We start from the raw sequence: 12,258 nt of genomic DNA, 5'->3' as shown, positions 1-12,258 counted from the left end.
ATAGAAGAAGAAATGGGAAACTACATCTAAGACATAGATGAGCCATTATTAGAGTCAATAAAATCTTTGGAAGATTGGCGATCAAATGAGGCGGAATTTCGGGAGTCATTGGGGGAAGTGGCAACTAAACGACTATTCAAGTTGTTGTTACAACCTGAGACGAGAGATATAGCAGATTTTAGGCAAATATCATCCACATAATGTCGGAAATAACAAGGGTAGTTAGGTTCATACAATCAGCTTAACATCTCATGCATTGAAGCTACTAAAAAGAATAATATATAGAAGAACGGAAAAGAAATTTGAGCATCTGTTAGATTTCTAGTAATTTGGCTTTACGAAAGGACAAAGTACTAAGGCGGTAGTTCTAGCAAGACCGAAGAATAATCAACACAAGATCATAGGATTTGTCGATCTAGAAAGAGCGTTCGACAGTGTCAAATGGTGGAAGGTATTAGAAATTCTGAGAAGAATAGGAGTAAGCTGTGGGAAAGTACGGGTGATATACACTGACGCCCCAAAGGAACTGGTATAGGCACGCGTATTCAAATAGAGAGATATGTAAACAAGCAAAATACGAAGCTGCAGTCGGCAAAACCTTTATGAGATAACAAGTGTCTGGCGCAGTTCCTAGATCTATTACTGTTGTTACAATGCCACGTTATCAAGATTTAAGTGAGATTGAACATGGTGTTATAGTCGGAGCACGAGCAATGGGACACAGCATCTCCGAGGTAGCGATGAAGCGGAGATTTTTCCGTACGACCATTTCACCAGTGTATCGTGGTTATCAGGAATCCGGTAAAACATCAAATCCCCGACAGCGCTGCGGCCGGAAAAAGATCCTGCAAGAAGAAGACGAACGACGACTGAAGAGAATCGTTCAGCCTGACAGAAGTGCAACCTTCCGCAAATTGTTGCAGATTTCAATGCTGGGACAATAACAAGTGTCAGCGTGCAAACCATTCAACGAAACATTATCGATATGGTCTTTCGGAGCCGAAAGCCCACTCTTGTACTCTTGATGATTGCACGACACAAAGCTTTACGCATCGCCTGGCCCGTTAACACCGGCAATGAACTGTTCATAATTGGAAACATGTTGCCTGGTCGACGAGTCTCGTTTCAAATTGTGTCGAGCGGTTAGACGTATACGAGTATGGAGACGACCTCATGAATCCATGGACCCTGCATGTCAGCAGGGCACTGTTCGAGCTGGATGTGGCTCTGTAATGGTATGGGCCCTAGGACTTCTGATACGCCTAGATACGACTGTGACAGTTGACATGTACGTAAGTATCCTGTCTGATCAACTGCATCCATTCATATACATTGCGCATTCCGACGGACGTGGGCAATCCCAGCAGGACAATGCGACACCCCACTCGTCCAGAATTGCTACAGAGTGGCTCCACGAACACTCTTCTGACTTTAAACACTTCCACTAGCCACCAAAATCCTCAGACGTGAACATTATTGAGCATTCCTGGGATGCCTTGCAACGTACTGTTAGAAGAGATCTCCACTCCCACGTACTCTTACGGATATATGGACAGCCCTGCATGATGCATAGTGTCAGTTCCCTCTCGCACTACTTCAAACACTAGTCGAGTCCATGGCACGTCGTGTTGCGGCACTTCTGCTTACTCGCGGAGGCCCTAAACGATATAAGCCAGGTATGCTAGTTTCTTTGGCTCTTCAGCGTGCAATACGTTCAACAGCCAAGATCTCGAATTAAAAAGGGTGGAAGACAGGAATGCAGACTTTCACTCCTATTGGTCTGTTTGCGCATCGAAGAAGCAATGACTGAAAGAAGATTCAAGTGTGGGACTAAAATTCAGGGTGAAAGCATACCGATGGTAAGATTCGTTGATGAAGTGAAGAAGAATTACGGGACGTACTCAATGGAGTGAAGAATCAGGTGAATATAGATGAAACCAAAGAAAGGCGAACATCAGAGTTGGTGACCAAGACGGAGATTAAGTGAAGAAATTTTTCTGCCGTGGAAGCAAAACAATACATGTCGGACTAAGCAACGAGAACGTAAAAATTAGACTAGGACAGGCAAAGAGGACATTCCTGGCCAAACGAAATCGACTAATATAAAACATTGGAATCAATTTGAGGAAGAAATGTCTGAGACTACACTTCTGGAGCACTTCACTGCATGATAGTGAAATATTGACTGTGCTAAACCGAAAAATAAGAGAATCGAAGCATATGAGATGTAGAGCTGTAGTGAGATCTTGAAAATTAGGTGGACTGATGAGAGAAAGAATGAAGAGATTCTCTGCAGAATCAGCAAAGAAAGAAACATATGGTAACCTCCGACAAGAAGAAGGGACAGGGTGACAGAACATGTGTTAAGACATCAGGAAATAACTTGCATGGTGGTAGAGGGAGGAATAGATCGATTTTATTGATTATGGTTTTTTTTGCGATACCTATCACGGCATTCTTTACTTGTTTTTACATGTGTCTCACATTTTCTTTTCGCATATAAAGCGTTTTGTCGCTTCAGATGTGATTACCGAAATCAACTCCCATAATTCGTTGTCTCACGCATCAGACGTTAGAAAAGTTGGTGACGCTGACCTTGTAGCTGAGCAGGTGGTGCACCACGCATGACAGCGTGGCTTCGCGGCCCACAGGCACCGTTACGTTGCTGATCGTCTCCCCGAACTGCGGCAGGTCTGTAACACAGAGACATCACGTCACTCAGCGTTCCACAGTGTGTCATTCCAATAACACGAGAGAAAGAAGGTCAGCATAGGTCGAAATAACATGTGTATTTTATTGCAAATATTATGACAGATGCTGACCTTCCTTCTGTCCTGGATTACATTTAGGCCGTGGAACGGAGTAATTCCTATGGAATCAAACCTGATTTAAATAACAGGTAACGCCATGGTCTGAAACACCAAAACACTACGCAAAGAGCTAAGTCATAAAGGATGCGATGCAACAGATACTAAAGCAAGGCATTGCAGTTATAAAAATTATACTCATATATAAACTTAGAGAAAGCTTTTGACAATGTTGGTTGGAATACTCTCTTTCAAATTCTGAAGGTGGCAGGAGTAAAATACAGGGACCGAAAGGCTATTTACAATTTGTACAAAAACCAGATTGCAGTTATAAGAGTCAAGGGACTTAAAAGGGATGCAGTGGTTGGGAAGGGAGTGAGACAGGGTTGTAGTCTATCCCCGGTGTTCTTCAATCTGTATATTGAGCAAGCAGTAAAGGAAACAAAAGAAAAGTTCGGAGTAGGCATTAAAATCCTTGGAGAAGAAATAAAAACTTTGAGGTTCGCCGATGACATTGTAATTCTGTCAGAGACAGCAAAGGACTTGGAAGAGCAGTTGAACGGAATGGACAGTGTATTGAAAGGAGGGTATAAGATGAACATCAACAAAATCAAAACGAGGATAATGGAATGTAGTCGAATTAAGTCGGGTGATTCTGAGGGAATTAGATTAGGGAATGAGACACATAAAGTAGTAAAGGAGTTTTGCTATTTGGGGAGCAAAATAACTGATGATGGCCGAAGTAGAGAGGATATAAAATGTAGACTGGCAATGGCAAGGAAAGCGTTTCCGAAGAAGAGAAATTTGTTACCATCGAGTATAAATTTAAGTGTCAGGAAAAGTATCTGTATGGAGCGTAGCCATGTAAGGAAGTGAAACATGGACGATAAATACTTTGGACAAGAAGAGAATAGAAGCTTTTGAAATGCGGTGCTACAAAAGAATGCTGAAGATTAGATGGGTAGATCACATAACTAATGGGGAGGTATTGAATAGGATTGGGGAAAAGAGAAGTTTGTGGCACAACGTGACTAGGGATCGGTTGGTAGGACATGTTCTGAGGCATCAAGGGATCAGCAATTTAGTATTGGTGGGCAGCGTGGAGGGTAACAATCGTAGAAGGAGACCAGGAGATGAATACACTAAGCAGATTCAGAAGGATGTAGGTTGTAGTAGGTACTGGGAGGTGAAGAAGCTTGCACAGGATAGAGTAGCATGGAGAGCAGCATCAAACCAGTCTCAGGACTGAAGACCACAACAGCAACAACACTCATATTTAAACAGGGAGAGAGAACGAAAAATTTTGTAGGAATATAAAGGACACTGAGTCACTTGTTATGTTTTATTATGATGACCAGCTTCGTCCCTTTATAAATATCATCCTGAGATCTATACTTACTGCAAAGTACAGCTCATTGCGAAGGGAAGATTTCTGTTGAAACTGTTGAACAAGCAGTATGTGTTTCCTATTAATTAGGTGTGTAGATCCGAGAATGACCTGTATCCAAGATCGAAACTGGTAATGCTAATAAAGATACCAAGTAATACAAACTATGTCTTTCTTCGTTAAAATTACCGGTGCTCACATTTCCGGAGACATCATTTCTTTAGTTACCGTATACGCAAAATACTGTCAGCTATATTTATTGTTAGTTCGGCATCTCGTGCAGCATATATAGTTCTTATTTCTGTTACAGTACCGTTTGCAGGCAAGGTTCACAATAATCGTGAGATATCGAACCATGGCATCACAAAGCCCTGCGTACATGGTACCTATTTAGTAAATACTACAATTTATAAACCATCTGTTTACTAAGTCATGTTTGCAAAATACTGACTAGAACTAATTAGAGAAGAGACAGAAAAATCAGCAGAAAGATCATTTCGGTGAAGATCATTTTGGCTCCCGGAAATATTCACAAACACTCGAGGCAAAACTTACCCTACGAAGTATCTTAGACGACAGGTTAAGGGAAGGTAAAACTACATTTGTAGATTTAGAGAAAACTTTTGCCATTTTTGACTGGAATACACCTTTCCCACTTCTGAAGGTAGCAGAGATATAATACAGAGAGGGAAAAGTTACGTACAACTTATGTAAAAACCAGACTGCAGTTAGAATCGAAGAACGTGAAACAGAAGCAGTAGTTGAGGATATAAAGAAACAGCGTTGAATCTTATCCATATTTATACAGTCTGTACATTGAGCAAGCAATTTAACAAATCAAAAGAAAATTTGGAAAGGAGAGAAAATAAAAACCTTGTGTGTTTAATATATTCTGGAGCAATGTCATAGGGAATCAGCGATGTCAGGTATACTAATAAAAGTTTGCCAAAAATAGTCTTGATGATGATTTGTCTAATAATGATGTAATTACAATAGATCGAAACCGGTCATCAGTTTAAATAAAGTATTTATGCGATCAAGTCTATTTTTAGCAAAATTTTATTAAAAAACCTTGTGGTTTGTCAGTAATATTGTAATTCTGCCAGAGGCAGCAAAGGACCTGGAAAATCCTCATATTGTAGTATAAAAGTGAGCTTAAGTATGAGTCTGCAAACTGAGCACTTTTCCCGGTAAGCAGAGCAAACTGGGCCACGGGCAGTGAAAAGGAAAAATAAGATCCAGATGATTATTGTGTGACACTATTAATAGGAAGAAATTGTGAGTTGAAAAAGGTAAACATCCATAGAAAGCAATGTGCGAGACATAATACTGGAATATATTGGGTTCATAGCGTTTTTCCAAGAGTTTAATAAACACAACAGTAACGCAAAAGAGAGAATAAGTAATATATTCTCCTTCACTCTTTACAACAGCCTGTCAAAACTGGAGCTACTTTTCATTTCTTCAAATGTAGAAATCACATGGTTTTCAGGGCAGGAAATTGTCGTGCAATGTTCGGTGACCATTTTCATCCAGAAGTTCCTTGAAGATTGTTCCATGCAAAAAAGTGAAAATCTGAGCGCGCAAGATCGGTTGGGTAGGGTGGGTGCTGAATGACTTCCCAATCGAACTAGTGTATAGTGTTTTTTTATCAGTCTAACAGAATGCGAGCGAGCTTTAACGTTGAATAGCGTCGCTTCACGCAGTTTTCCTGGTCGTTGTTCTTAGACAGCGACTGCAAGACGAGTCAGTTGTTGACAATAAGTGACAGCAGTAACGGTTACACCACGGGGAAGCAATTCGTGGTACATCATACCGTCGTTGTTCCACCAGATACATAGCATTACCTTTTGTGGATGTGAGCAGGTCTTCGTACAGGAAGTTGCTCCTTTGTTTGGGCTCAACCATTCCTTTCTTTTTATTATGTTAGCATAAAGCCACTATTACAAAATTGTTGAGGCTTTCGTGGCCACTTGTTGACAAACTGCCTATTGGCTTCTGTCTCGGGTTCTTCGGCCGACGTTCATCTGATTTTTCTGACGTTTCGCCAGCACGAGTGGCTGGCATTGTCAAAGCTTCATCCTCCATTGCCGGTGGTGAACTGGAGCCGAGCTTTTTTTTTTTTTTTTTTTTTTTTTTTTTTTTTTTTTTTTTCACTTTTCATTCCCTTCTCGGATGGAGAAGGGCGGGCTGTTGTAGAGCATGCGATGGGCTCTTTTCAGCCATGGGTTTTAGGTATACTGTTTTGACACAATTTATTTTTGTTGCTGGGGTGCGGGGAAAGGGGTGGATATCTCCCAATTGGGAATTTATTTGCAGGAGTTTGTAGGGGACAGTTCCGGTATTTACCTTAGCGGCCAAGGAAAACCTGCAAAACCCGGCCAGAACTGCTTGTCACGGTCCTTCTCTTTATTTACCGAGACGGAGGCGCCATTGAAGTTGGCGCTGTCGTTCCCGGTGGGCAAGGGCGGCTTCGTGTTCCGCCTCTCGCTCTCTTCTTTTCCTTTCTTCTCTCACTCTGAGGTCCTCTACCCCTGGGGAGGGAGAACTCGGCGTGAGAGGTTGGCTGCTCGTTGTCGTCTCGATTTTGTGCAGCTTCCATGGAGACCTGGTGGGCTCCGTGGCTGCCACTTCCGTTTGCGTGCCGATGGACACCGCATCCGTCGTCTCGGTTTGGGCGCCTCGATGGCGCTTGCACCGTTTGGACGACGTCTGGGTGCCCTCATCGACACGCACGCTGGCTTCTGTGGGGATGGTTGAGGCGCCGTCGGTGGTCTGACTGGCGCGGTTGATCACCATCCTCTTCTTCTTTGTGGTGGTGTCTTCGGTCTGCGTGGCCGCGGACGCGCTGGTGTGTGCCGTCGGCCCATCACATTGAAGGCGCAGAGCCAAGGCTTCCCTCAGCAGGTGGCAGGCAGCCTCCATCTCCGCGTGTAGGGCCATCCGGAAGCGTGACTCCGCTTCCTCCATCAGCGCTTCGATGTTGCCCACACCGCTGCTGCTTGCTGAGTGACGTCCCTCCTGCTCGCGCGGGGGCCCCCCCCCACCACCTCTGCCACTGGCGGGTGGAGGGGCCGGCCGCGCGTTGTGGCGAGGCGCTGCTGCTTTGTTCGGCGTCTCGGGGGTTTCAGCGCTGGCGCGCTTCCGCCTCCTCCTCCTTCTCCTCTTCTTCGTTGTCGGCTTCTCGCGGCGGCCGTCTTCTGTCTGGGCAGAAAATGCCCGGCAGCCACGCCAGCTGGCAACATGGTCGCCGCCACAGCGAGCACATGTTGGCTTGTCGTCTCGAAGCAAAGTGCACTCGCGGGTGTCGTGACCAACACCGCATTTGGCGCACTTCGCTTCGAAGCGGCAGTGCTTTGCCACGTGGCCCTCCCTCTGACACTTAAAACACTGGGGTTTCGTGTCGAGGTCAGGCGGAAGTGGCTCGATCGTAACGTCGAAACCTGCTAGGGTGGTTAACCCGCAGATTCCGACGTCTCTGCTTCCTTCCTGGCTGGAGTCTTCTTGGGGCGGCTCGACAGCCAGGATGAACAGCGGCGGCCTTGTCTTGTTCGTCCTGTTGTGCAGCTTAACTATGGCCTCATAGTTATGCTGCAACAGGACTTTGCGCACAGATTCCGCCGTCATGATCCACGGTAGCCCCCTCAGTAGGACCTTAAGAAGTGGTTTCCTCTTCTTTGGTCCGCTGTAGGTAGGTGGCTCCATGATGTACGCATTCAGCCGGTCGCAGAGAATCTTTCGATCCTCCTGCGAACGCGGCTGGATGGACAGAGTGGCCTCGTTGTCCAGCATCTGCACTGTTGGGTGGTAGCGTAGTTCCATTGCCACCTCGTCGTAGGTCTCCACCCAGTCTCGACCCGTGTAGCGTATGCACACAGGGAGAACTTGGGCGGAGCGCAGGCTATATGTACCTGGCGCGCCAACGTCCGAGGGCTTCTCCGCGGTCATTTCCGGTGCGGTTCTCCTCTTGCTACCTGCGACGGTCGTTCGCTGCAGTACGGGAAGCCAGGATCCGTTGACCTTACGGCTTTCCTCTTTCTTGTTCAAACTGTTCGCGTGTTTTTGTATTTCTACAGCTTCTCTTAACAAGCGCGTGTGATAGTGCTTCTCTACAGCCAGAACTTCCGTGTCGGCGAATTTTATTACATGGTCGGTCTCATTCAGTGCGTGCTCTGCCACGGCCGATTTCTCCACCTGCCCCAACCTGCAATGTCGCTTATGCTCTTTGATCCTGGTGTTAATGGATCGTCCAGTCATTCCGACATAAACTTTTCCGCATGTGCATGGTATGCGGTATATTCCCGACATTGCAAGTGGGTCCCTTTTCTCCTTCGCCGATCTAAGACACTCTTTGATCTTCCTTGTCGGTATATTGCGCAAACATGGCGTAAAGACTATTTTCAAACCGACAAGGAAGATCAAAGAGTGTCTTAGATCGGCGAAGGAGAAAAGGGACCCACTTGCAATGTCGGGAATATACCGCATACCATGCACATGCGGAAAAGTTTATGTCGGAATGACTGGACGATCCATTAACACCAGGATCAAAGAGCATAAGCGACATTGCAGGTTGGGGCAGGTGGAGAAATCGGCCGTGGCAGAGCACGCACTGAATGAGACCGACCATGTAATAAAATTCGCCGACACGGAAGTTCTGGCTGTAGAGAAGCACTATCACACGCGCTTGTTCAGAGAAGCTGTAGAAATACAAAAACACGCGAACAGTTTGAACAAGAAAGAGGAAAGCCTTAAGGTCAACGGATCCTGGCTTCCCGTACTGCAGCGAACGACCGTCGCAGGTAGCAAGAGGAGAACCGCACCGGAAATGACCGCGGAGAAGCCCTCGGACGTTGGCGCGCCAGGTACATATAGCCTGCGCCCGCGAGCTCGGCTCCAGTTCACCACCGGCAATGGAGGATGAAGCTTTGACAATGCCAGCCACTCGTGCTGGCGAAACGTCAGAAAAATCAGATGAACGTCGGCCGAAGAACCCGAGACAGAAGCCAATAGGCAGTTTGTCAAAGCCACTATTTCTTGTCATCAGTAACGATGCAGGATAGGAATGGTCGGTGTTGTTCACGAGCCTGTTGATGACAAGCAAGCAGAGATGCACATTCGGCCACCTGCTGATTTGTGTGATTTTTGCTTCGAGCTTGGGGTACCCATACCCACGATTTTTGAACCTTCACCAAGGCATGCAAATGTCGTACGTTGGTGGAATGATCACAGTTCATTACATCTGACGTGGATCATTGTAAATTAATGCGTTTAAACGATCTTCATCAGACCTCAAAGACCTTCCCGAATGTGGAGTGTCACTAATGTCGAAACGACATTCCTTAATATGAGAAAAACTATTTTCTTGCCGTACTCTGTCCAATGCAATTATCCCCAAACATGGCGAAATTGCTTCTTGCTGTCTCTGCTGCTGTCACCCCTCTATTGAACTCAAACAGAAGTATATGTCAGAAATGTTCCGATTTCTCCACTCGGCACTCCGTTTCCTTGCGTCCACAGCTTCACTCTCTATCTCCAGATGACAAAATGACAATAATATAAATTCAAATAGCAACAGTAAACTACAAATAAAATATAACAATCGATAAAAAATCCCTTAGTAACAATAATACCAACACGCAAAACTAAACCGGTACTAATTTACTCACCAAGGTAATAGCAGTAATTTGCCAAACTACGCAAAAATGTTTGCAGATCTTCAGTTTCCGAGTTACACAGTAACATGTGTCTTGTGTTCAAAGTCAAACAACGTTCAAAAGTCAAGTATTAATACGATATTTACAATGAAACGTGCCACCATTCATGTCACAACCATCACATTCTTCATGAGCATCTAACTCTGAGGACAATGATAAGTATCGTTGTAATAGAAACACGCGGTACCCGTTTCTACTTCACTGTATTCTCCAAAGACCTGTTTTAGTACTTTACTGGTTCATTTCCTTGTTGTGTCTGTGATTTCTTATTATTATTATGTGAGTGGAGTCTGTCCGGTGGTCACATGTCCAATAGAACGGGCATCACTCGCGATGAAGCAGGTGGGACACATACATGAATAACTGGCTTGAAAGGAATAGAAAGGATACTGTATGGGAAAGAGACGGGAAGGAAATAACCACTTCCAGCTGCACGCGATATTGTGGCAATGCAATTATTGACTTAAACAGGTTTGGATCTTTTAGTCTTTTCTTCCGTTTCTATTGACTTCCTTCTTCTCTTCTTGACCTGCTTATCTTTCTTCAATTCATCTTCCAAAAATTCACTTTTATGTAGGCTCGATGTTATTATCGTTGCATTGCCAGTTCTTTGGTTTTCTTTCTTTGTTGTTGTTGCCCTAATTTTAGTTTTGACAAAGGTATGACGTGTCCTGGAGTTATTGCAAAACATGTCGACCGCATTTCCATCTCATCGACTTAGTGAGACATGGGCCTACATTAGTGTCATTTTCACTTCACCTTCATGTACAACTTATTTTTTATTGCCATCTTTTCTTTTCTTACAGCATCCAGTTCCTACTGCATAGCTTTGGAATCCATTGACTGTTTTAAGCGACTTTATTAAATAATTTGACAGCATCTCAACATACATCTTAATAAGAGAACATAGCTTTTCACCAAGTTGTTACTTCACTAATGCGTTAGCATGCTTATTCTATGAAACGCTGTAGTTTTATTAACAGTTCCGTTGTCTTGCAACTAGGTTTTATATTGCAGAAAATATGCTTCGGCAAAGTGCCCACTTGGACAATTTGCACCATCAGGTGAATGCACACTATACCCCGACTAATCACCATTACACTAAATGTCTCAGTAAGAAATTATATAACCTAGATTACTCATAAATACGTGATTTTGAAGGATAAACTGTAACGTTTTATCGCCCCTGCAGCAACTGAATGTCACGGTATACGAGAGCGTGCTAAAAAGTATCGCTCCGAATTTTTTATATATAAACTCTTATTAAAGTTTTTTAAATAACAATAACATTGTACATATTTATTCTTCATGTCTACATATCTACAGCCCTTTGCTGCTAGAGGGCTCCGAATTGTAGAAAGTAACATGGCGGTGTTTAACGTAACTAACTGTGTGAGAAACAGCGTGGTGTAATCGAGTTTCGCGTTCAAAGAGTTCGTCCACGCAAGGAGCACACTTTTCTTCAGCATGACAGTTCAAGACCGCACACGAACGCTGCGTCATTTGCGACAACCCCACGCCTTGGGTTCATTGTTGTCAATCACCATCCATACAGTCCCGACTTGGTCCCATCCGATTTTCATCCGTTTCCAAAACGTAAGGAATACCTTCGAGGAGAAACTGGTCTCTCGTTGGGAGACATGTGTTCGTTACCTGTGTGACTAAGTTGAGAAATAAATATGTAGACACAAACAGTAAAGATGTAAAATGTTAATAACTTATGTTTTATTTCAAATGCTTTGAGTTTTCACTTAAAAATTCAGATGCATTACTTTCAGCACCACCTCGAATATCTTCTTAATTCGACGGTAAGTCAATTATTATTAGCAAAGTAGTTATAAATATTTCTTGTAATCAAATAGGTAACTTACAAGAACATAAAAAAAATGGTTCAAATTGCTCTGAGCACTATGGGACTTAACATCTATTGTCATCAGTCCCCTAGAACTTAGAACTACTTAAACCTAACTAACCTAAGGACATCACACAACACCCAGTCATCACGAGGCAGAGAAAATCCCTGACCCCGTCGGGAATCAAACCCGGGAACCCGGGAGTGGGAAGCGAGAACGCTACCGCACGACCACGAGCTGCGGACTTCCAAGAACATCATTTTTCGACATAGTCTCCTTACTTTTCAAGGGACTTGGTCCATCGCTGTACAGACGTCCTGATGCCTTCATAAAAGAAGGTTCTCGGTTGAGCTGCGAGCCAGGAATACACCGCTCCTTTCACTGCTTCGTCCGAGGCAAATCGAGGGCCCCATAATGCCTGTTTGAGTGGACCAAACAATTGATAGGCAGAAGGGGCACGATGGGGACTGTTTGGAGGATGATCCAGTACTTCAAAT

General features: G+C 44.2%; 1 protein-coding gene across 1 annotated transcript in view; it reads right to left on the bottom strand.

Moving 5' to 3' along the window:
• The window catches only part of LOC126235475 (lachesin-like), a 1,351,138-nt gene that overhangs the window by 861,976 nt on the left and 476,904 nt on the right, over positions 1–12,258 (bottom strand). Inside the window, exon 2 of the mRNA XM_049944199.1 lies at positions 2,596–2,693. The gene's annotated coding sequence lies outside the window, so the exon portion shown is untranslated. The remainder of the gene's footprint in view (positions 1–2,595; positions 2,694–12,258) is intronic.

The sequence above is a fragment of the Schistocerca nitens genome, chromosome 1 (genome assembly GCF_023898315.1).
Source record: "Schistocerca nitens isolate TAMUIC-IGC-003100 chromosome 1, iqSchNite1.1, whole genome shotgun sequence".
In the NCBI taxonomy this organism is placed as follows: Eukaryota; Metazoa; Arthropoda; class Insecta; order Orthoptera; family Acrididae; genus Schistocerca; species Schistocerca nitens.
Note: the sequence above shows the minus strand (reverse complement) of the source record. Positions and strands in the feature narration are given on the sequence as shown.